This window comes from Notolepis coatsorum (genome assembly GCF_963971535.1).
Source record: "Notolepis coatsorum genome assembly, chromosome: 6".
NCBI classification, from domain to species: domain Eukaryota; kingdom Metazoa; phylum Chordata; class Actinopteri; order Aulopiformes; family Paralepididae; genus Notolepis; species Notolepis coatsorum.
This window is the reverse complement of record NC_140170.1, coordinates 171332537-171357471: the sequence shown is the minus strand read 5'-3', so window position 1 is coordinate 171357471 and position 24935 is coordinate 171332537. Positions and strand designations below refer to the sequence as shown.

The window sequence follows — 24935 nt, the reverse complement described above, 5'->3', positions numbered from 1 at the left end:
AGGAATCTGAATCCTCCGCTCCTTTTTCCAGAGAAATCTGACTAACAAAACAAACCTGCCCTCCGCTATGCTCTCTGGTTCCCACGTGCGTGCGTGCATGCACACACACACACACGCACACACACACACACACACACAGTCTCTCGCTGTCTCTATCTCTCTTTCACACTCAATATCTCTGTCTCTGTCTCTCTCTCTGTCTCTCTCTCTCTCTCTCTCTCTCTCTCTCTCACACACACACACACACACACACACACACACACACACACACACACACACACACACACACACACACACACACACACACACAAATAGGCCTACACAGTTTTTTCATAATAACTTGATCTTGTATTTCATGTGTTGGGGGGGGGGGGGGGGGGGGGGGGGGGGGGGGGGGGGGGGGGGGGGGGGGGGGGGTCTATTGGAGCAGCCATTTTCAATCTCAAAACAAAACAATTGGCTTCAGCCAAAACCAACACACTGGTCCACTTCAGAGGTCATGTTGTTTAGTGAGACTCAAACTTGTGATGTCATCAGGTCTAAAGCCTGGAGCTGGGGCTAGACAGTGACATGTTTGAGACTGATTCTGTGGACCCACAGACATTTACCCATATGTCATCTTTAAGATCATATACTCATAACATTGTCCTGGGTGTCTCTCAGTGTCATCTTAATGAAAACAAAACTAAATGTATGGTATTTGGTGGTGTTCTATACCGACTGTGAAATTAAACTGAATTTAAATGGAACCGAAATTGAAAGAGTAAACTAAATTCTTAGGTGTGATTATAGATCACAAACTCTGTTGGAAGCCACATATATAATATATCAAAGGTAAATTAGCCAAATCTGTTGTGATTCTGTACAAAACAAGGGAGCTGTTAAATCAGAAATGTTTGCATATATTATATTTTTCACTTGTTGTGCCATACATGTCATATTGTGTTGAGGTCTGGGGGAATGTTTATAAAACAATATAGATCCTATTATTAAACTACAGAAAATAGCTATTAGAATGATAGACAAAGCTAGTTACCTTGAATGGACAAATCCATTATTCATAAAGTCCTGCACATTAGAATGTGTAGATAAAAACCTTGGAAATCATTTAAGAGTAAAAGTCTACCAGTTTGTATTCAATGTCTCTTTCAACCAAGAGAAGGAAAGTATAATTTAAGAGGGTTGTGTATTCTTAAAACTAGGGCTGTCAGTTTAGCGCGTTAATTAGATTAATTAATTACACAGCAAATTATCGCGGTATGAAAATTAACTAAAAATTTATTAAATTTGTATTTATTTTCTTATTTAAATATTTTTTTATCTCATTCATTCCATAAGAACGTAGAATACACATTTACAGACTTTTTTTTTAAATGGTCCATTTGCATGTTCTTGGTATCTGATTCTAGGGACATCTATGGATCTCAGGGAATGTATTCCCAGTGTCAGAAATACTGTGTCTGTTACTAGGCTTGAGTAAATTGTAATGAACCAAATGAGAATAATTTTTTTTATTGTCTTTGACTGTGATAACACCATGCTAAAATTTACCAGACCTGAAAAATCTAAGAAAATTAATAAATGGAAGATGATTAATAAACAGAAGGTTTTGTAGATACAGTACTGAATTCTGCCATCCGGACACATGCCATTTGAAATATGATTATAGAATATAGAATATCAGGCCTAAAATAGTTATGCGATTAATTAGATTAAATAAATACAAATCCTGTAATTAATTAGATACTTTTTTTTAATCGCCTGACAGCACTACTTAAAACATGTAAAAAGGTAAGAACTAATGTAAAAGCTAGATGTGTTTCAATTTTGGGAGTTAAATTATGGAATAGCCTTAGTGACGGGTTGAAGTTGTGTACTTCTCAGGGGAGATTTAAAAAAGCCTTAAAGGATCAAATAATTCAGGAGTACAGTTTTGAGTAAAACATCAAACATTCGTTTTTTTCTTTAAAAAAAGAAAAAATTATATCTTGCAGCATATTTTAAGTTTTTCTTTCTTATATTAAAATATATTTCGTTTTTAAGAATTTGTAAAGGATAGGCAAAAATAAGCATGTGCTTCAGCCTATTCCTTTTTTTTCGGTGGTTGATTTTGGATTTTGTGTGTGAGCTTTCCTTGAATAATGTCAAGTCAAGATAATTATGTACATACATTTTTTTTTGCAAGTCCACACAGGTGTGTTTGATTTGTCTGTAAACAAGACCGTAAAATAAACTTCATTCATTCATTCATCTTTACTATCATATACTCAGAACATTCTCCCGGGTGTCTCTCAGTGTCATCTATACCATCCATCATATACTCAGAACATTCTCCTGAGTGTCTCTCAGTGTCATCTATACCATCATATACTCAGAACATTCTCCTGGGTGCTATCAGTGTCATCTATACCATCATATACTGAGAACATTCTCCTGCGTGTCTCTCAGTGTCATCTATACCATCCATCATATACTCAGAACATTCTCCTGAGTGTCTCTCAGTGTCATCTATACCATCATATACTCAGAACATTCTCCTGAGTGCTCTCAGTGTCATCTATAAAATCATTATACTGAGAATATTCTCCTGAATGCTCTCGGTGTCATCTAGCTATACCATCATATACTCAGAACATTCTCCTGGGTGTCTCTCAGTGTCATCTTTACCATCATATACTCAGAACATTCTCCTGGGTGTCTCTCAGTGTCATCTTTACCATCATATACTCAGAACTTTCTCCTGGGTGTCTCTCAGTGTCATCTTTACCATCATATACTCAGAACCTGGTGAGCGACACAGCCTGTCTAGCCTGTGTTCAGCTGCCAGTTAGCAGTGAGGAGAAACAGGCTGAGCAGTGAGGAGAAAGAGGCTGAGCACTGAGGAGAAACAGGCTGTCTAGCCTGTGTTCAGCTGCCAGTTAGCAGTGAGGAGAAACAGGCGGAGCAGTGAGGAGAAACAGGCTGAGCACTGAGGAGAAACAGGCTGTCTAGCCTGTGTTCAGCTGCCAGTTAGCACTGAGGAGAAACAGGCTGAGCAGTGAGGAGAAACAGGCTGAGCACTGAGGAGAAACAGCCTGTCTAACCTGTGTTCAGCTGCCAGTTAGCAGTGAGGAGAAACAGCCTGTCTAACCTGTGTTCAGCTGCCAGTTAGCAGTGAGGAGAAACAGGCTGAGCAGTGAGGAGAAACAGCCTGTCTAACCTGTGTTCAGCTGCCAGTTAGCACTGAGGAGAAACAGGCTGAGCAGTGAGGAGAAACAGGCTGAGCACTGAGGAGAAACAGGCTGAGCAGTGAGGAGAAACAGGCTGAGCACTGAGGAGAAACAGGCTGAGCACTGAGGAGAAACAGGCTGAGCAGTGAGGAGAAACAGGCTGAGCAGTGAGGAGAAACAGGCTGAGCACTGAGGAGAAACAGGCTGAGCACTGAGGAGAAACAGGCTGAGCACTGAGGAGAAACAGGCTGAGCAGTGAGGAGAAACAGGCTGAGCAGTGAGGAGAAACAGGCTGAGCACTGAGGAGAAACAGGCTGAGCACTGAGGAGAAACAGGCTGAGCAGTGCGGAGAAACAGGCTGAGCAGTGAGGAGAAACAGCCTGTCTAACCTGTGTTCAGCTGCCAGTTAGCACTGAGGAGAAACAGGCTGAGAACTGAACTGAAACCTAGTGTTCAATACATTCCTGGATCCTGACAATTAGTTAGACAATGCACCGCCACACAAATGGATTATAATCTCTCCCTTGTGTCAAAGAGGCCACTCAAGGTGTAGTGTGTGTGTGTGTGTGTTTTTTGTTGACACCAGCCACAGGGAGGTGCTGGTCATAGAAGTAGGCTGTACCTTTGATCTGTACATGGACCAGGCCTTCCGGGACAAGTATATCAAATACCAACCACTGCTCAGTGTGATGGCCGACCTTGGGTATAGGTGTAGATATCATATGGTGTACTTGTATTCGGAAGTCTTGGCCATGTATACAAATGCACCATGACCGGTCTGAGAATTGCTGCAATGTCTAAAAGAAAAGCCAAACAAATAGCCAAATATTGCTCTGTCTCAGCTATTATTGGCAGCTTAGCCACGTGGAGAAGGAGGTGCTATGTGTACCCTTAAGTGTTCAGTGCTGCTTGGCCCCGATACATTTGATTCCCTGTTTATGTAATATAATTTGTGGAACCAAATAAAGTATTCAAACGTGTATGTGTGTGTGTGTATGTGTGTGTGTGTTGTACTGGTGTGTGACTACAAGGCAATGTGGCTCACTGACACCACTTTAATGTTACTCCTCTTCTGCTGTTGCATGTGTGAAGAAGAAGAAGAAGAAGAAGAAGAAGAAGAAGAAGAAGAAGAAGAAGAAGAAGAAGAAGAAGAAGAAGAAGAAGAAGAAGAAGAAGAAGAAGAAGAAGAAGAAGAAGAAGAAGAAGAAGTCTTTATTTGTAACACACATTGCCATGCAGCGAACACACGAGATGGGAACACACACACACGCATTTTTTTGGGTCGCTGATTAAATTACAATCTGTGCTTGACCCATCCCGTCGTCCTTCCCCCCCCAAGGGCAGCCGGGAGCAGACATGGGCTGCGGTGTGGGCCGCACCAAGGGACCAATCCAAGTGCTCCTGTCCGTCTTCGTCAGGGACGCAACAATGTTAGTCATCTTTTCTGCATGCTTTTCCATTGGATTTATCTAAAATTTCTGGAAAGGAAACCCTTGTGAGCACGGGGAGAACATGCAAACTCCACACAGAAAGGCCCGGGAGATACCCCACCTACCTGGCAACCCGAAAACCTGGTCCCCAAGCGGGATTCGAACCCAGGACCATCTTGCTGTGAGGAGACAGTGTTAACCACTGCACAATCGTGCCACTCACCATGCCACAAATGTGTAGTATGTTGTGTAATGTGTAGTATATGTAGTGTAATGTGTAATATGCTGTGTATATGCTGACATCTTTTTGTGTAATTTATAATGTGTAGTGTATGCTGACATCTTTTTGTGTAATGTATAATGTGTAGTGCTGACATCTTACACACTACATACAGTAAGCATTAGCAGACAAAACACAATTATAAACAAGACATAAGCATTTAGCAGGCAAGACACAATTATAAACAAGACATAAGCATTTAGCAGACAAGACACAATAAAAAAAACGAGACATAAGCATTTAGCAGACAAGACACAATAAAAAACAAGACATAAGCATCTAGCAGGCAAGACACAATAAAAAACAAGACATAAGCATCTAGCAGGCAAGACACAATAAAAAACAAGACATAAGCATCTAGCAGGCAAGACACAATAAAAAACAAGACATAAGCATCTAGCAGGCAAGACACAATAAAAAACTAGACATAAGCATTTAGCAGACATGACACAATTATAAACAAGACATAAGCATTTAGCAGGCAAGACACAATTATAAACAAGACATAAGCATTTAGCAGACAAGACACAATAAAAAAAATAGACATAAGCATTTAGCAGACAAGACACAATAAAAAACAAGACATAAGCATCTAGCAGGCAAGACACAATAAAAAACAAGACATAAGCATCTAGCAGGCAAGACACAATAAAAAACAAGACATAAGCATCTAGCAGGCAAGTCACAATAAAAAACTAGACATAAGCATTTAGCAGACAAGACACAATTATAAACAAGACATAAGCATTTAGCAAACAAGACACAATTATAAACAAGACATAAGCATTTAGCAGGCAGGACATAATTATAGACAAGACATAAGCATTTAGCAGGCAAGACACAATTATAAACAAGACATAAGCATTTAGCAGACAAGACACAATTATAAACAAGACATAAGCATTTAGCAGACCAGACACAATTATAAATGAGACATAAGCATTTAGCAGGCAAGACACAATTATAGACAAGACATAAGCATTTAGCAGGCAAGACACAATTATAAACAAGACATAAGCATTTAGCAGGCAAGACATAATTATAAACGAGACATAAGCATTTAGCAGACCAGACACAATTATAAACAAGACATAAGCATTTAGCAGGCAGGACATAATTATAAACGAGACATAAGCATTTAGCAGGCAAGACACTGTTAGTCAGCAAGAATCCATTATGTGATTCCATGCATTAAAACTATTCAGACAGAGCGAGAGAGAGTGAAGAGACATCAGATAGACAGGCCAGACAGAGTGAGAGAGAGAGTGAAGAGACATCAGATAGACAGGCCAGACAGAGAGAGAGAGAGAGTGAAGAGACATCAGATAGACAGGCCAGACAGAGTGAGAGAGAGAGTGAAGAGACATCAGATAGACAGGCCAGACAGAGTGAGAGAGAGAGTGAAGAGACATCAGATAGACAGGCCAGACAGAGAGTGAGAGAGAGAGAAGAGACATCAGATAGACAGGCCAGACAGAGTGAGAGAGAGAGTGAAGAGACATCAGATAGACAGGCCAGACAGAGAGAGAGAGAGTGAAGAGACATCAGATAGACAGGCCAGACAGAGTGAGAGAGAGTGAAGAGACATCAGATAGACAGGCCAGACAGAGAGAGAGAGAGAGAGTGAAGAGACATCAGATAGACAGGCCAGACAGAGTGAGAGAGAGTGAAGAGACATCAGATAGACAGGCCAGACAGAGTGAACCAACGGGTTCCTTTCACTGCGCCAATACAGTAGGTTAACCCTTTCACTGCCACACGACAGCAGGTTAACCCTTTCACTACCACACTACAGAAGGTTAAGTACAAATATGACTGAGGTTTCAATGCAACAGCCTCTGTGTGCTCATGTGCTTTCATTCCTACTACTTAAAGGCACCTTTAGTATGATGGTCATTAGTGATATTGATAGATATACGATGATAGTGATATTGATTAATGTGCTGTAAGTGTAATCTAAGTAGAAGCAAATATTCGTAGGTATACTCTTTGTGACTTGGTAATGTGCAGTAGTGGTGTATGTTGATAAGGTTAATTGCACCTGGTTTATTTTACAGCGTTTACAGTAATGGGGCCTATAAAAACATTACTAAATGACGATGAGTTCTCTGCGTATCGGAGCAGTAGAGTCACAAAGGGCAGTGATTTATACTCCTGTCAGGCGCGGGCGGGTGATTGTGACACCGGGCAAACAATAGTTCCGTTAAGAAGTGTGACCTCTGGGTGTTTCGACACATGATAATAACCCTGACTCAGATGGCCTCTAGGCCCACGTTTTCTCCCAAATTTCACAACAACCGTCACTGAAGCCCCGCCCCTTCCCCCCCTAACACTGTGCTGGAGCCCCGCCCCCTTTCCACGACACTGTGCTGGAGCCCCGCCCCCTTTCCACTGACACGGCGCTGGAACCGCATCGGAAGGAAAGCGTAGGCAGGAATGTCGCCGGGCAGGTCTTTCTTTCTTTCTTTCTTTCTTTCTTCCTTTTCTTTCCTCTCCTTTTTGTCGAGGCACCGGCTTTCGTGGCCTGCGGGTGATCTGGTGTACCGGTGTCAGCCAGGAACATTCCACTACTTATGAAGCCCCCCCACCGCCCCCACTACTGATATAGGTATAGTAACACAGTACATAGTAGATAGTAGTATAGACATTAGCATGTAGCCTGGTAACCTTTTTGTTTAATATCTGTAATACTGGGAAACCGGAGGGTTTGCACTCACAACTGTACCCAACTAATATGAGACATGGATATAGCCCAAGGCAAGCATTAGATTCATGCTTTACTTGACCTCTACCAAAAACAAATGCTCTGAAAAAGACGGTAATGTATAGAGCAGTTGCTTATTGGAATAAAATACCCAGAAATATAACTATGATAAGGAACAAATTTATGTTTAAAAAAAAGTTTAAAATTGCGCTCATGAATAATGAGTTACATTTTGGCCATTGACTTTTGAAATATGGAAATATAAAGGTGATCGGTGACTTGGGAAAAGTTATGCTATAATATGAGTTCAAATCATATATATGATTTTGATCTGTTTTGTTCTTATGGACTGAATATGTCATTTGTATTTTATGGTTGAGAATTGTGATATCTAACTTATGAATATTGAGTGAGCTTTTATTCACTGTTTTGTTCGTTGTGATGTTTTCTTGTGAGTACTTCAATGTTTGTGGTTTTATATTTTTATTTAACTTTTTTTGTGTGTGTTTGTATTTTTAATGTTTGGACCCCAGGAAGAATAGTCTCACTTTGGTGTAGATCCACAATAAAACAATAAAACAATACTAGGTAGTAGAATAGGTATAGTAACATAGTACATAGTAGATAATAGTATAGACATATTAGCATAGTAGATAGTAGTATAGGTATAGTAAGATAATACATATTATATAGTAGTATAGACATATTAGCATAGTTGGTAGTACAATAGTATAGGTATAGTAACATAGTACATAGTAGATATTAGTATAGACATATTAGCATAGTAGGTATTAGAATAGGTATAGTAACATAGTGCATAGTATAGACATATTCGGATAGTAGGTAGAATAGGTATAGTAAGTACATAGTAGATAGTAGTATATACTAGTAGTGATGGGACTCGATTACAAATGTTAATCGAATTAATTAATCCAAGACTTTATAGTTAATTAATAGAAATTAATCACATTTTAATCGCATATCAATATTTGATGCGAAAAGCAAAAAACTTCAATTCAAAGAATTTTGGTATACGAGTGAATCAATAAATACACATTATACATATGTTTATGTAGCAAAATCCTGTATTAGCTACTACACAGACCAACAGATCAATGCAATTTTTTATCAAGTGCAGCAATTTTAGGAATAATATATATATAGCGCAAAGGACCATTTGTAAACTCAAGCACTTTCGAGGTAAAAGTGAAATGCAGTACTTTCAAGTACATTCCAGAACAGTTGACCATTGGAAAAAGAAAACTCTTGATTGATCTCAATTTCTCTTATTTTATTTAATTTAAAAGTTAATAATTTGCGATTTATTATACTTTATACTTATAGCACATGCATGAGTCTGGTCTCCTTTGAAAGGTAACATTCTTACACAATAAAGAAAAATCATCATGCGATTAAATGCATCAATTTATTTTACTTTTAGTTCTTTCTGCAGTTAATTAATCGAAATGAATGCGACAAAGTCCCAGCCCTAGTATATACATATTAGCATAGTAGGTAGTAGAATAGGTATAGTACATAGTAGTATAGACATATTAGCATAGTAGGTAGTAGTATAGGCATAGTCTCCAAGACATTTACAACAAGCGTTGCATGGGTAAGGCTAAGAGAATAATCAAAGACTCTAGCCACCCAAACAACTGCCTCTTTGAACTGCTGCGGTCAGGCAAGCGATACCGGAGTCTCATGGCAAGCACAGAGAGACTCAGGGGCCTTTCTCACTCACTACTCGGGGCCGAATCAGCGCCGGGTCGCTCCCAAAAGGGGTGTGTCTGTCTGAGTGGGAACGCTCACCCCCGTCCCCGCCCCCCGCTGATTCGTCCCCGGGGGCGGTGAACCTGGGACGCTTGAAATAGGTGGGAGCGGGGGGCGTGGTGTACAAGCTTGTACCAAAACACGGGAGGCTTCTGTATCAACGTGCTGACACACACAGCGTCGTTACTGTCATGCTTCATGCTTGCTTGAATTTTGGGCAGATAAAAACACACAGCAACAACTGGACAATGTTCAAATGCATTTATTTCTATTAGACCAGTGGTGCCCAACCAGTCGGCCGTGGTCGAACAGGCTAAGCTAACTAGCGTTAGCCGTTAGCTTAGCGTTAGCCATTGCTGTCTACTATACTTTCTATCTATACTACTATACTTGCTGTCTACTATATTTCTATTAGACCAGTGGTGCCCAACCAGTCGGCCATGGTCGACCAGTAGATCAATGACATGCAATATAATTGCCACGAGCGATGGGATAATGTTAGCTGCTGAACAGGCTAAGCTAACTAGCGTTAGCCGTTAGCTTAGCGTTTGCCACAATGCTATACTATTATACTGGCATATTCCATTCACGTTAGCATGTAAGCTAACAAAATCAGCGCCTATGAGACTAAACTCCGCTTTTGGTGTTCAATTGTGTTGATGTTAGTTTTGTTTCATCAACAAATGAGAGGCAGAACACACAGTGAATGTATCCGTTTTGTTTATTGCACGTTCTTTGCTGAAAAATAAGTGCTACAGTGGCTATACTAGACTAGTACTAGGCTAAGCTAACTAGCGTTAGCCGTTAGCTTAGCGTTAGCCCTGGGAAACGCTCAAAAGCGAACTCTACAACACCATCCATTTGTGAGAAAAGGGGGTGGGTTATATTGACAAGGCTTGACAACAGAGGTTCAAATATAACTTCATATTTATTGGTTATTTGTTTTATTTTATATCAGCATCCAGTCTCCACCGTGTCTTCCTGTTTACATTTTCGAGCGTGACATCATCGCCTACGGCAAGCTTACAGGCTCAAAACGCAAACCGTAAACGAAACCCAGAGCGCACCAAGACTGAGTGTGTACACAAACTAGAGGGGGGAGAGGGGGGGGGAGGAGTTCGCATCAGATCTCGGAACGGACTAGAACGGAATGGAACGGAAATGAATGGGTGAGTGAGAAAGGCCCCTCAGAAGGAGCTTCTATCCCCAGGCCATCAGGATGCTCAATGACAATAACACTATGTAACAAACCATCAAATACACTCACAGCACACACATCCAAACGCACACACTCACTTTAAATAAACAACTCACTGTAGCACCCACTTTAGACACTTTAACACACTTTATATTTATATTATTGGTAAAGAGATTTGCACTACAACTCATACCTCATTGCACCTTACCCTAAGTTGTACCTCATCCCATTTCTGCATTGTACTTTGTACTTTATATTGTATTGTAACTCAGTTACTAATTTTTCTTTTTTACTTTTTTAATGTATATTGTATAATGTATATTGAACACTTTTGATTTGAACACTTTTGTTTACACTTGTTACATACTTTTGACTTCTATTTTTACTTATCTATTTTATTTGTATCTAGCACACTCTCAGGAGCAGAACAGGAAAAAGCATTTCATATAAAAGTATTCTGTATTTTTGTATGACAACTAATAAAGAAACTTGAACTTGAAACTTGAGTAGCATAGTAGATATTAGTGCAGGTGTAGTAACATAGTACATAGTAGATAGTAGTATAGACATATTAGCATAGTAGGTAGTACTATAGGTATAGTAGCATGGTTGTATAATAGTTGCTCCTTGAGCAAGACACTTAACCCCTAACTGCTCCTGATGAGCAGGTTGGCACATTGCATGGTTGCCTCTGCTGTCGGTGTGTGAATGTATGAGTGAATGGGTGAATGTGCGGCATGAGTTGTAAAGCACTTTGGATATAAATGCATTTACCATTTACATAGTAGCATAGTAGGTAGTAGTATAGGCATGGTAGCAACGTACATAATAGTATAGACATGGTAGTAAAATACATAATAGTAAAAGTCAGTTATTCGACAGTTATTCGACGGTGGAAGATTGGTTTGGGCTTAAGCTGTCACCACCGTTGAGTGAGGACAGAGAATAGCCTGCTTCGCGTTTAATTCATTACAAGCTAAGCCTGTTGAAGAGTGACTATTCTGATCATAGGGTTCACTCTCTCCACTGTTGTCTCCTCACCAACAGTTATATAATTCTGCTGGACTTAATCATATCTAACAACAAACACATATTCTTAGATGGAGGTCCCAGAGACGTAATCTTATCAGATGGGACTCCACTGCCTGTATTCATTCAGGGGGTCCTTGACACTCAAAAGGTTGAGAACAACTGCATTAGTGTGTTCAAATGTGTGGTGATGTCATGTGTACTGTGTGTGTGTGTGAGTGTGTGAGGGGGAGAGAGAGAGAGAGAGAGAGAGAGAGAGAGAGAGAGAGAGAGAGAGAGAGAGAGAGAGAGAGAGGGATAGAGAGAGAGAGAGAGAGAGAGAGAGAGAGAGAGGGAGAGAGAGAGAGAGAGAGAGAGAGAGAGAGAGAGAGAGGGATAGAGAGAGAGAGAGAGAGAGAGAGAGAGAGAGGGAGAGAGAGAGAGAGAGGGATAGAGAGAGAGAGAGAGAGAGAGAGAGAGGGAGAGAGAGAGAGAGAGAGAGAGAGAGAGAGAGAGAGAGAGAGAGAGAGAGAGAGAGAGAGAGAGAGGGGGGGGGGGGGGGAAGAAAGGCATCCTGGGCTAGAATTGAGTCTAATGGGCAAAGACAAGATAATTGAAAAAGTAACTAGAAGATTACATTGATTACAGAGATCACCTCCAAGCAGTAAGTCAATAGAGGGCTTCCATGGAATGTTAATAACACCCATTTAGGCCATGTCCACACTAAAACGATGTTGGTCGTTTTAGGCAAAGTATTTGATTGTTTGCATCGTTCTGCCACACGGAACTGCGTTCTGGCAGCCTGAAGACGGTACTTTTTTTTTTATACCAGCCTCCAGAGTGCGGAGTTGGCCCACCTCTCCCTTACCCCGCATGCGCAAACTCTCAGCCAACATCACAACAACAATGGCCTCATACAGAGTAGTTGCGTTCATGGTGCAGAAGCTATTGAGCCTGATCGGGCTTTTGCGGCAAACTGTTCCATAGCATACCCCTTCAGTTGATCATGACAAATCCTCTCTTACCTTGACGATTAAAAAGCCTCCATAATTTAGTAAATAGTATCCCCATGGCATGGTGCTGAGCTGTAGCCACCAAGCTATGCTATCAATATTAGCTAAATAATTAGCGTCACATAGCTGGCCTTTTTCTGAAAACCCAAGCACATATTGTTCTATAGCATACGCCTTCAGTTGATCATGACAAATCCTCTCTTACCTTGACTATTAAAAAGCCTCCATAATTTAGTAAATAAAGCTGTAGCCACTAGCTAGCCAGCTAGCATTGATGCTATTCAAAATGCTATCCACATTAGCTAAATCGCTAACCAACTAAATACAGACAACGTTTGCTAGTCGAAATGACTGGACACACACAGGGACAAGTTAAACATCAATCAATTAATTTATTCCAACAGGTAGTTTGAGCCGCGTCTCTCTCTCTCTCTCTCTCCACTCCCGAAGTACTCTCTTTTCTGGACTATTTTTGTATCACAAACAGTACTGTATTTGCAAATCTGGTATGTCATAAATGTATAGATGTAGCAGTACTGTCTATCTGTATGTCATGTATGTCATATGTTATGATGAATTGAAAATGGGGGACCCTGATGTAAACAAGACGAAAGTCTTTCTCTGTCTGCATCACCCTTAACAATTGTATGTATTGAGCTGTACTGTATACTGTACCCATTCTGCAATCTGTTAATAAAGTTTTCAATCAATCAATTCAATCAAACGTTGTGCCGTGTCTCTGGAAAAGTAGGTCAGCACAAAACCGTACGCGTCTATTCTTTTACCAACGGATTTCCAGTTCCGCGTTCGCGTTCTGCGATCTGATTGGCCACTGACGTACGCTAGTTCTGCCCCCCGGTAAGTTATCTACGCCAGTTATGCCCAACTCTTCTACTAACAGCCTGCGCCCTGCTTGCGCCTGCATTATCCAATTCATATCAATCGAAATAACGTATTGTTTTCATCTCTCTATATTAACGTGATTCCACACAACTCTACTAACAGCCTGCAGCCTGCTCAAATGTTCAAAACACGACCTCATTATTGCGCGATCTTCCAGCACGAGGGTGGGTGGGCGTAGGACGTGTAAAAACGTGTGTCCTTCCTTGAAACGAAGGAAGGATTCAAGGATGAGTCATGTTTTTTTTGTATTTTATTTTTTTATTATTTTTTAAACAAACATATAAACAAACATGACAACACACGATAAGATATACAAGCATTAATTGTCAGGGCACATCCAATGAGATCACATTTTAGTTAGTTGTCTTATATAAGATATACCCCTAATACCTGTTATCTAAAAAAAACTACACACATATGCTCCAGCTCGAACCCCCCCCTCCCGGACCCCACCTTGAGAAGTACCTCCACTATCCCTCGCACCTAACCAGACACTACCATTATAAGCTAGCTTTTATTCTCTCCACCACTTCTAACCACATTGACATTTTGGATTCATTGAGACCCAGAATTCTTGCTGTAGATATTTCATGGTAAATTACATCGAGATATGTAAGAAACCAAACTTTACGGCACATTTTTTCCGGTTGAAACCAGCGTGATGCGATCAGCTTTTTAGCTACTGTGATACCCGATAAAACCAATCTCTTTAGCTGTGGATTCACTGCAAACTCAAAAACATCATTCAATAGTAATACCGAGGGGTGTACAGGTATATTCCAAGATACGAGTTTTGATAATTGTTGGGTCACATCTTTCCAGAATGCCTTAACTGGTGAGCAGTCCCAATACATGTGCATAAATGTCCCTTCGTCCCCATTTGTACATTGGGAGCATTTGGAGTCTTGTTTAAGACCCATTCGGCACAGTCTTATAGGAGTCAAGTATGTCCTGTGAATATAGTTAAGATTGATTTGTTGATGATCCGGGTTCCTTGATGTAAGTCGGACATTTGCCCAGGCTCCTTGCCAATCAAAGTCATTTTCCAGGTCTGGTATATCCCTCCTCCAGACAGAGTCTAGTTGGAGGGTTTCATACGAGGACGTTAGTAATTGATGATAAAATTCTGAAACAAAACCTCTTGATGTCTCTCTTTCGTAGAAGAATTTGTGGTATCTGTGGTGTTCAATTGGTCTGTCTAATGGAACACTGTGAGACTTCAAACATAACTGTAACTGTTTGTAAAAAAGCCATGTGGACTTGGTGAGATTACATTTTTTGCGTATTTCTTTATCACTACAAAAACCCTGTTTGTTAAAAACATCCCCTAATGAGTGTATGCCTTGCTCTTCCCATATAGGGAATCTTATAGGTCGTTTCCCAATTAAGAGTGCATTGTTATTGAATAAGGGAGTATGATTGTGCCATTTTTGTGGGTTAGGATTATTTTTTTGTGATTCACGCCATATCCGGATCGCATGAGTAATTATGGGGCCAAATTTGGATGAGTCATGTTGAGGACCAACACAGGATGATTCAAATGAAATTGGAGTCTAGTCTAGAATAGGCCTACAGATGAAACCCATGAATACAGAGGTGCTTCACACTACTGACCGACTCAGCTGAGAGCGTCGTTTCTTGACTCAGCTGAGAGCGTCGTTTCTTAAAATTGTCAAGCTACAATATTATAAAATCCTGTCAGGAATTGTGCCTCAAAGCATGAATGAACCGGCATTTCTAAGCACTTTAAACTTACCGCACTTTAGTGCACATAAAGTCATAGGCGGAAACACAGAAACAGCTGTTTACCGCGGAGTTGGGCGTGCAGAACTGGCGTAGATAACTTACCAGGGGGCAGAACTAGCGTACGTCAGTGGCCAATCAGATCGCAGAACGCGAACGCGGAACTGGAAATCCGTTGGTAAAAGAATAGACGCAAACCGGACGGCACAACAACACTAGTGTTGTCCTTCTATTCTTCTGTTTCTATTGGCGGTAGGTATGGCGCAGGTAGGTGCAAACTGCGCATGCTCCATTCTTCTTCTTTTGTTTTTTGTTTTTTTTTGCGGCTGCGTTTCAGCGGTTCAGTGTTCTCATTAGGACGCACTAGTTTAAAAAAAAATATTTTGTGTTTACGGAAAACTTTTTTTAAATGAAAACTAAACAGACCAAAGTCGTTTTAGTGTGGACATGGCCTTATTCTCTATGTTGGAAGAAACGTTTTTAAATGTGAGAAGGTGGTGTTTTATCTTGTAGCTCTGTCTGAATGAATGAATGAAAACTTTATTTAACAGATTGCAGAATGGGTACAATACAGTACGGCTCAATACATACAATTGTTAAGGGGATGCAGACCTGAGAAAGACGTTTGTCTTGTTTCCATCAGGGTCCCCCATTTTCAATTCATATAGTACTATTAGAGGTGGAATTTGTCTTGTAGCTCTTAGAGGTGTTGTTTATTACAATGACTTGTATAGCTCTGTCTAACACATCATGGTAGAGGTGGTGTTTTATTACAGGGTATTGTATAGCTTTGTCTAACACAACCATGACAGAGGTGGTGTTTTATTACAGATATAGATGGAATTAGTGCAGTGGTTCCCAACCTTTCTGGGCCCAAGGCACACTAAAAATCAAACCAGAATCTCAAGGCATACCAAAGATAAAACCAGAATCTCAAAGCACACCAAAGATAAAAACCAGAATCTCAAAGCACACCAAAGATAAAAACCAGAATCTCAAAGCACACCAAAGATAAAAACCAGAATCTCAAGGCACAACAAAGATAAAAACCAGAATCTCAAAGCACACCAAAGATTAAAAACCAGAATATCAAAGCACACCAAAGATAAAAACCAGAATCTCAAAGCACACCAAAGATAAAACCAGAATCTCAAAGCACACCAAAGATAAAAACCAGAATCTCAAAGCACACCAAAGATAAAACCAGAATCTCAAAGCACACCAAAGATAAAAACCAGAATCTCAAAGCACACCAAAGATAAAAACCAGAATCTCAAAGCACACCAAAGATAAAAACCAGAATCTCAAAGCACACCAAAGATAAAAACCAGAATCTCAAAGCACACCAAAGATAAAAACCAGAATCTCAAGGCACACCAAAGATAAAAACCAGAATCTCAAAGCACACCAAAGATTAAAAACCAGAATCTCAAAGCACACCAAAGATAAAAACCAGAATCTCAAAGCACACCAAAGATAAAAACCAGAATCTCAAAGTCTCATGTGTGCACATCGGCTCTCTCTCTCTCTCTCTCTCTCTCTCTCTCGCACCCCTCAGTTTAAGGATCACAGCTGATCTCTTGAGGACATATCCACAGTGTTCTGTGACCTCAAGTTGAGCTCCTTCACTTGATGACCTCAGGTTGAGCTCCTCCATACTCTCTTCTGATCAAATGTTTCATCTATATCCATTTAGATTCAATTCAAGAGATTCACCTTTTGTGTCATCATCCTCCTCCTCTTCCTCCTCCTCACCACCATCATCGTCAACATCTTCATCATTATCATCTTATTCTTCCGTGGTTTAACAGGTTCTTGTTATATTTAGATAATTTTTTTTATCCACTTTTTCTCCCATTTTCTATATTTTCTCCCATCCCAATTTCGTATCATCCAATTCAACCCTCCCCTGTCACGAACGCTGTTTCTTGCCTCCCACAAGCCGGCTGTAATGTGGACTAAGTCATACATAGCACAAGTCCCCTCCGGTACTTGAGGTAACAGCAGTCGCATCTTTTCACCTGCGCAGCTCGATCTCTCAGTGGCGAGGAGTAACGCGTGGGAGGCTCACGCTGCCCCCGACACTTCCTGATTCTACTGCGCAGGCGCACCAACCGACCTGTAGGAGTCGCTGTCCACAACGCCCGATCCCCACCCATCAGTTTCCCACCCCCTAATACGGCCAATGTGTATTAGTATGGACGGCCAGCTAAACTGAAAGCAATGTGGAGCGCTGGGCTCGAACAGGCAAGCCCAGCGTCTCCGTCATTCGTGGCGAGCGCCTTGCCCACTACGCCACGTAGCCGCCCCTTGTTATATTTAGATTATTTAGGATTTCCCCCTGACATCATAATTAGGCTTATGATTAACCTCATTGTGTCACAATGATTCAGTCTCAGGGTCGCCTTTTAGGAGCCATAAACCCGGTCAGAATGTGAGTGTTGGACTAGAGGATAGAGGAACCGTTGCCCCATAAAACATTGATTAACTCAACATACCTCAGCCTCTCATCCGTCTCTCCCCCCATCAGAGATAGTTACGAGAGAGGGAGAGAGCGGGAGGGAGAGCGGGAGGGAGAGAGATAGGGAGGGAGAGAGGGAGGGGGTATTCAGGAGACATCATTGAAGAGGGTGAAACAAACAGCATGAGCCAAAACAGAAACTGGCTAGAGAGGGGGAGGAGAGAGAGAGAGAGAGAGAGAGAGAGAGAGAGAGAGAGAGAGAGAGTCATTTAGTGACCCCCTCTGGCACTCCACCACCACCACCAACAGCGACTGTCTAGGGGCACAGGAGTGGTAGAAGTGGTATTCCCCTTTAAGACTTTCACTACCACGCTACAAAGGGTTGACACTTTCACAGACATTCTCTTTCTCTGTATTGTACCAGTCAGTTTCATGAAATCATGACACAGGATATCCTATAGGCTGTGGATACATTCCTCTCTCAACCTGTTTTTCACTACTATCACCAATGGTCGCAAAGCATTAACCCTTTCACTACCGCACTACAGAAGGTTAATCCTTTCACTACCACACTACAAAGGGTCAACACTTTCACTACCACACTGCAAAGGGTTAACACTTTCACTACCACACTACAAAGGGTCAACACTTTCACTACCACACTACAAAGGGTTAACACTTTCACTACCACACTACAAAGGGTTAACCCTTTCACTACCACACTACAGAAGGTTAAAGCTTTCACTACCACACTACAGAAGGTTAGGTGAAAGGGTAGAGCCCCCAACCAATCAGATAGATTAAAACAAATAAATAAATCTCACTGCATAGTTGCTTATACGGGCATGTTTGCTTATACTTTTATACATACTTGTACTTTTATATATACTTATACTTGCTTTATATCAGTACAACTGATATGGATTTCCTGCAGCCACATTGGCTACAGCTTATCACACATTCCCTGCTTGTTACTTCACGCTATACAGAAAACCAGTAAGAAATGCACATGGCAGAAGTAATGAGAGGAAGCATCCTCCCCTGACAGCTGTCCTCTGACCACACCATGCGCTGTCATTTCACAAGGAGCATGTGGACAGTCACTAAATCATATTTATTACTTTAAAGATTAGATTTGTTTCGTTTCTTTCATTTTGTCAGTGATTATTAGAGTGCTTGCCATGTGTTCTCAGTCAGGGGCGGACCTAGCACATTTGGCGCCCTAGGCGAGATCTCTTTTTTTTTGTAAATTTTTTTTTTTATGGCTTTTGCCTCTTCATAGTTCTCTAACGTTAGTCTTTCTTTCCTCAACGCTCAATTCTATAAACACTTGACCGATACCCATCAATGCACAGCGCTCTAGCATGTTCTGACTGTGAACACCTAAAGCTGAGGCTCAGACCGACCGACCGTTTTAGATTTTTGGCTCATTTTCCCTTATGTTAGAATTTTCTTTATGTAAAAATAATGGTTGCCGATATAGAGGGGGGCGCCAAAACTGCACAGAGAAAAAAAATAAAATAAAAAAAAATAAAAAAAATGTGGCGCCCCCCTCTGGGTGGCGCTCTAGGCGACCGCCTATATCGCCTGTAGGAAGGTCCGCCCCTGTTCTCAGTAACCCTTGCTGGACTTTCCTAGCTGACATACTCAATGTTGAAAGGGAGCAGGTGTCAGCCAGGTTCTACTGAAGCAGACATAATTCAAAAGGTGCTACTATGACCTCTTGTGGAGAAGGAGAGAATTGCAATAAGCTAAAATAAATTATAATAATAATCACTGCTAGTAAATTGTCATGATTTCTTCCATTCACTTCTATGGTATGACACAGTGAGTATGATGAAAAATAACTCGATAGTGGTGGTGAGTGATGACTGGTGACAGGGTCAGGGTTAGTGGTTCATTTGTGTGCCATTTGTCCAGATATACTAACCTCCTGATAACTCAGCTTGTACCTGGCTCTGGATTTGACTTTCACCTATTAATAAAGGCAAATATATTAACTATATACTGTATCATCAAACCATATCTTATTAACTATATACTGTATCATCATTCAAACCATATCTTATTAACTATATACTAAATCATCAAACCACATCTTATTTTTATCAGGTAGAATGTATAGTACACATGCACACCACTGGGGAAAAAACCAAGTGAAACCAATTACGTTTAAAAATTATGCTATATTGATTTATCTTTTATTAGATATAATTCTATGTTGTAGTCATATTCATTGTATGCCATATTTTCTTTTATTAAATCATTGTTATTTATTTATCTTAACTGTCTTCTACCATAGGATTTAGTAAAAAAAAAGAAAAAAAGGATTTATCTTTATATTTAATCTCTTATTTCCATTAGTTTTGTAGTTAACCAAGGAGGAGCTGGGTATCCATTATGAAGCACAACATTAATTGTGTTGACCCTGTGTCAACAGCATACATGAATATATGGTACAGTGGGTGAATATAGGAGTCCAACATTCTGAAATGACTCTTTAATTCAATTTAACTTAAAACTAAAAGCAGATCAGACTCAGACAGGAAGCCCATCTCCACAGCCCAGGATCCCTGCAATCAGAGAACAGATTAACGCTAAATGCGTTAATGATACATTAAATCAGTATTGTGTGCAAATCAGTAGCAGATCAAAACCGCTCTCAAAGAGCAGCTACGGGTGACTGCAATTCTAAACTGGCCCCGGTAAATGTCCAACCCCCCCCCCCCCCCCCACACCCAAACCCCTTCAATGTACAGTTTCTTCCCCCTCAAATGTATATATATTTTTATGATCTCTTTCTCTTAAACAGTACTGTATATCTGTATGTCATAAATGTCTTGATGAATTGAAAATGCGGGACCCTGATGTAAACAAGACGAAAGTCTTTCTCTGGTCTGCATCCTCTTAACACATTTGCGGCCATTCGATTTCCCCATCTAACTATAGCTGGGCCAGCTTTCCATTACATAGTTTCACTGTGTCACCTTGTTTGTAGAGCTAAATCTATATTTTATATTATAGCTATGGATACAATAAATGGTAATTTGACAGTAACTATCTTCTGTTCAAGATGCAAAAAAGAATACATTTGTTCATGAATAGGTTCACGCGTTATCCCGTGGTGAAAATTGCAAGAGTGACGCCCCTGCACAAAAAGGGCAGCAAATTAGACCCAGGCAACTACCGCCCTGTTTCTATTGTTACCTCCATCTCGAAAGTCATGGAAAAAATGGTCTACGAACAGGTCGAAAAGTACCTTGCGGAAAAAAATCTAATCTACGAATTCCAATCTGGCTTCAGAACATCCCACTCCACTGACACATGCCTTCTCTATTTGAACGACCACATCAAACAAGAGGTGGACGCGGGCAAATACTGCAGCATGGTCATGCTGGACCTACAAAAGGCCTTCGACACTGTCAATCACTCCATTCTGATTGACAAGCTAAAAGCAATTGGTTTTGATAGTCTATCAGTGAGCTGGAATCTGGATGCAATCCTACCTTGAGGGGAGAGAACAGATGGTGGAGGTAAACGGTACCCTACCCCCCCCCCCCTCACAGTAAGCTGTGGTGTTCCACAAGGAAGCATACTAGGACCGCTACTGTTCCTAATTTATGCAAATGTACCGGATCGCCTCTCTGGTAAACAAGAATACCCTGAAGACTCTGGCAGGAGCACTCATTCAAGGGTACTACGACTATGCTTGCACCTCATGGTACCAAAGCACCTCAAAGGCGCTAAAAACAAGATTACAAACATCACAAAACAAACTGGTCAGACTACTACTTGACCTTACTCCTAGAACCCACCTCACCCCTGCCCACTTTGACTACCTAGGATGGCTTAGAGTAGACGACAGAGTACAGCAACTTGCAATGGGCCTGGTCTACAAGATACACTACACGACCAAGGTACCCATGTACATGTCAAAATACTTCCGAAAGGTCAGTGAATACAACGACCACAACACCAGAGGGAGCTCCACAAATCATGTTAAACCCAGATTCGGCTCAAACAAGGGACTAAACACATTTCGTAATTATGCCACATCAATGTGGAATGCCCTACCCAAAGCTGTAAAGGAATGTGAATCACTACCCACTTTCAAAAACACTCTCAAAGAACACCTACGGGAGACTGCAATTCGAAACTGGCCCCTGTAAATGTACAGTAAATGTCCTAACCAAATAATACACAAGACCCTCTTCTTGGGACCAAGTAAGGTTTTGTCGATATTCCAATGTACAGCTCTGCTTGTACAGTTGTACAGTTTCCCCCACCCCACCTACCCAACCCCAGGTTTTGTCGATATTCCAATGTACAATTTTGCTTGTACAGTTGTACAGTTTCCCCCACTTGTCTGGAGTCTGCTGCTCTGGAGTCTGCTGGTCTGGAGTATGCTGGTCTAGAGTCTGCTGGTCTGGAGTCTGCTGCTCTGGAGTCTGCTGGTCTGGAGTATGCTGATCTGGAATCTGCTGCTCTGCTGGTCTGGAGTCTGCTGGTCTGGAGTCTGCTGGTTAATGTCGGCTGTGGGGGTGCTGGAGACATGATCCAATGTGCAGATTGCCCACAGAGTCTCTCTGGATTGTCCAGAGATCTAGGTTTATCAGTCTGCGCATGCAGAGTTGGGGGGTAGGTGTGAAAAAGTTACTATAGCTCGGCAGAGAAAGTGCCGATCGACTTTGGATTGGTCTCTCCGTGTTCAGGAGACTCAGGCGTATAAAAGTATATTGGATCATGTCTCCCACACCCCCACAGCCGTAGCTACAACCACTTAATGTCAAGGCTCTCATCCACATTCATTCATTTTCTCAATGTAACGCGGAAATGCAGTGGTCTATGGGTGTTTTATACACGGCCCGGAAGCAGAACCCAGATACTCATCATGAGAGCCCATATAGCTCCTCCATGTGTCAAACTCAAGGCCTGCGGGCCAAATCCAGCCTGGCATTTTCATCCAGCCCCCTAATTGCTTGATTGCTTGTCAATAAATTTTGGCCCGCTGCCTCACCGAGGTGCAATTCAACTGGCCTGTGATAGAAGCGCACCTTTTCAAGCAAAAGCAGAGCGTTATCTGCACCTGCATCGTGTTTGCGTGGAAAGTACAAGTGAAAGCTACAGTAGAAAGAGATGCTGAGGTGAGAGATGTTTTCTGTGTGTTGATTTGCTATGTGTGTGTGTGTGCATGTGTGTGTGCGTGTGTGTGTGCATGTGTGTATGTGTGTGTGTGCGTGTGTGCATTCCACTTAGTTCTCAGAGTCCAAGTGCAGGACCAGTTTAAGCTAGAATTGCTAATCTTACAAACTAGTGTGGTTGAATAACTAATTGAAACGTAATAGCTAGTATTAGCTTGCAAATGCATAATTATTTTAATTAATTTAAATTACAATAGCTAAGCTTACAAATGTGACAATCTGCCCCTCACGTCCATCCAAAGACTCCTTTTGAACTGTCCTCTACCCCCATCCAGTGGACATCTGCCTGTACTGTCGCTGTTTGTGTTTTCCCTTTTGTGTCTTGCCCTGTGATCATTAACCTGCTCTCTGTCGTGTTGTCATTCCCTGTGTATCTGTATCTGCTGTGTTCCCCTGTCTAGCCTAGCGTTATGTCTACAGTGTGTCTGTATGTATTGTTATTCAGTCCTGTCGTGTTTTAGTCTGTCTGTAGTCTCCCCAGCTGTCGCTCATTATAATTATGTTGTGTATTTAGGTGTGCGTCTCCCTGCCTTCCATGTTGCGTCATTGCCTTGTTTCCCGTCATTCTGTCGTGCTGCTCGTTACCCCTGTGTTTTGCCGTTCCGGCTGTACTCGTGCTGTTTCTCGTGAAGCTCCCGGTATCCCTGTCGTGTCCATATCCTGCCGTTCGCGGAATTCTAGTGTTCCATGTTTTGTTGCTGCTCTTCTTTGTTTTCATGTCTCAGTTTGTGTTTGGTCAGGTTTTCGTTTGTAGTCAATTTGTGCCCTTCTCCGTGTGAGCTCAGCTGTGCCTTTACGTTCGTGCTTTTGTAATATACCTTGTTGCTGCCTTGACCAAGTAAAGCCTTATTGTTCCTCACCCCGTCGACTCCTGCCTCTCTCTCTACTCGCTCTCTGTCCTGCATTTGGGTCCTACTCTCCACACTCCACCCCCACACCGTAACAACAAACTCTTGTGACCTTTTAAACAGCCCTCCTCCGTATTCATTGAGACACCAGAGAATGAACAGAAGTGCATTTACAACAACATATTGAGCTGGTGTACAAACTGAATAGATAAACAAAATTACCAATTAACACATTGGTCACCAAAAACGGCATAAGTCGTTATTGCCCACCATGCGTTGAACGCCAACAACGGCGTAAATAGTTTTTGGGATCAATATTTCATTTTTTCGCCATGGCATTCATAATTCATCCAGCCTCCCTCCGGACTGCAGCGGCACCCTGTCTGAGATTGCAACGCCTCAATACCGCCGCCTGGTGGATGGTCGGGCGAGTTACACTCGCGTCAAACCGGAAGTGGTGGTCGGTGCGTCGAGGAAATCCCTCCGGCAGTCATATCTTGTTACGTGGATCCAGACAAACACTCTAGTGCATTTGGATCGCTTTCTAAACGCAATAATCGATATGATTTCGGCTTTTATTGCGCCATACAAACCGGAAATGGATCTATGAGATCGGCGTCAAATAATTGGGATCTTTTTCCTCCAGTCTCATCGGCGAACGGTAAGAGGACACTAACGTTATTTTCAGCCCGATTGTCTAGCGTAATAACTAGCGTTTTTGGAATTACAGCAGAAAAGCTTAAAAACATACTTATATTCTCGAAGGTATTAACACAACAATGTATGAATGAAAAAATATAACGTTCCCACATCCGGAACGATAGATAATCGATGTTGAATGGGCCATAGTAATGTCAATATAGCAATACAATTTAAAAAGTTATAGCCCTGCAAAGAAGGTAAACATCTCCATAGGCTTTCAACGGTGGCAGACTGAGTACAATGATGGGCACAACCTCCGGCGCCCAATGTGTTAAGCAAGTGACCTCAGGAAAACCTTTTTTAGGTATTATGTGTCTGGCCCGCGATATCATCTGTATTTTTGATGATTGAGTTTGACACCCCTGCCCTAGAACATTTACATTTTACATTTACATTTAGCTGACACTTTTATCCAAAGCGACTTACAAGTTCTGTGCAACAACAACAAGTCAGCAGGAAGGG

General features: G+C 41.5%; 1 protein-coding gene across 1 annotated transcript in view; it reads left to right on the top strand.

The window, feature by feature from the left end:
• The first annotated feature begins 7441 nt into the window (after positions 1–7441).
• Positions 7442–24935, top strand: part of apobec2a (apolipoprotein B mRNA editing enzyme, catalytic polypeptide-like 2a) — a 67468-nt gene continuing 49974 nt past the window's right edge. The window contains exon 1 of the mRNA XM_084316688.1: positions 7442–7527. The gene's annotated coding sequence lies outside the window, so the exon portion shown is untranslated. The remainder of the gene's footprint in view (positions 7528–24935) is intronic.